Below are 1,951 nucleotides of genomic sequence, written 5' to 3' on the forward strand. Positions count from 1 at the left end.
TACCTCAGTGATTGCCAGCCACCCCCCCCCTCCCAGACACTTCCTCCACCAGAAAAAATTGTATGTACGGAAATATATTTATTGCTCATATTCAAAGTTCGTTCTTCTGGGGAGATGATAACTGCATTTCGTTGTCTCTGTACTGTACACTGCACAATGACAATAAAGTTTGAATCTGAATCTGGAGTATTTTAGGGGAGGAAAAGGATCGCAACCCTGAACCAGGTGTTGCCTCCTCGGGCCTTTTGCCCCCATCTGGTCCATAATCAGAGTCACCTCTCTAATCTCCGATATCCCGTCATCAGAGTGGGAGGAATACTGCAACCCTGAGCCAGGTGTTGCCGCAGGCATTTGGCTGGAGCCGCCTGTTAATGCCTCCAGTGCACATAGTATATTTCTCGTAACAGAGCCTGCTCCCAGGGAGCCTCTCACAGCATTTCGCTGCCCGTGCCAGCCGCTGTTATTTTTAGAAAATGGGCTCTATTTTTAAAATATGAGCTCCCGCGGAGCCTCCATGGCATTTAGCAATCCCAGCCGCGCCGGTTGCTGCTATTTTTAAACCATGAGCTCCCGCGGAGCCCCCATAACATTCAGCAATCCTGGCCGCGCTGGCCGTTGCTATTTTTATCCCGCCTCCACGGCGGCAGCTGCACAAGATGTGCCAGCTTCTCTGGGCCCGCTGCCCCTGTTCCCGAGCAGCGGCCCGTTCCTGAAAGAAAATGTTTTCTCTTACCTTTCGGAGGAGGTCCAGCTCCTAGCAGCATGGTGCGCTGACAACAACCTGGCCCTTAACTCCAAGAAGACCAAGGAGCTCATTGTAGACTTCAGGAAGTCCAGAGGCGGCACGCGCACCCCCATCCACATCAACGGGACAGAGGCGGAACGTGTTTCCAGCTTCTGGTTCCTGGGGGTCAACATCTCCGATGACCTCTCTTGGACGCACAATACCTCAACTCTGGTCAAGAAGACTCACCAGCGTCTCTTCTTCCTGAGGAGGCTAAAGAAGGTCCATCTGTCTCCTCAGATGCTGGTGAACTTCTACCGCTGCACCATCAAGAGCATCCTTACCAACTGCATCACAGTATGGTATGGCAACTGCTCTGTCTCCGACCGGAAAGCAGTGCAGAGGGTGGTGAAAATTGCCCAACATCACCGGTTCCACGCTCCCCTCCATTGAGTCTGTCCAAAGCAAGCGTTGTCTGCGGAGGGCGCTCAGCATCGCCAAGGACTGCTCTCACCCCAACCATGGACTGTTTACCCTCCTACCATCTGGGAGGCGCTACAGGTCTCTCCGTTGCCGGACCAGCAGGTCCAGGAACAGCTTCTTCCCTGCGGCTGTCACACTACTCAACAATGTACACCCATGTGACTTTGATCTAAAATAACTGTTTTATTTGTAGACTATAGCTCTGCTTTCAATACCAAACTCGTGGAACTTGGAGTCAGGATTCCCCACTGCAAATGGATCCTCGACTAGCAGACCACAATCAGTGAGGATAGGTGACATATCATCCTTTTTGATAATTCCCAATACTGGTGCCCCGCACAAATGTGTTCTCAGCCCTCTGAAAAATGTGTTCTCAGACCTCTGTATACACTGATGACTGTGTAGCCAAAAAACAATATAACTCAATGTACAAGTATGCAGACAACGCCTTATTAGTGGGTCAGATACCAATAACAAAGTGGCATAGAGAAAGAAGATTGAGAACTACGTAATCTGGTGCCAAGACCATAACCTCTCCCTCAATGTCAGCAAGACAAAGGAGTTTGTGATTGATACATTGATGGCGACGAAGTAGAAAAGTTCCCAGGAATAAATATCACCAACAATAATAATTTAATTTTGTTTAGAGATACAGTGTGGAAAGAGGCCCTTCAGGCTCTCAAGCCCATGTCAACCATAGAAAACCCATTCACACTAGTTTTATGTCATCCCATATCTCAGTCA

The sequence above is a fragment of the Leucoraja erinacea genome, chromosome 1 (assembly GCF_028641065.1).
Source record: "Leucoraja erinacea ecotype New England chromosome 1, Leri_hhj_1, whole genome shotgun sequence".
Classification (NCBI taxonomy): domain Eukaryota; kingdom Metazoa; phylum Chordata; class Chondrichthyes; order Rajiformes; family Rajidae; genus Leucoraja; species Leucoraja erinaceus.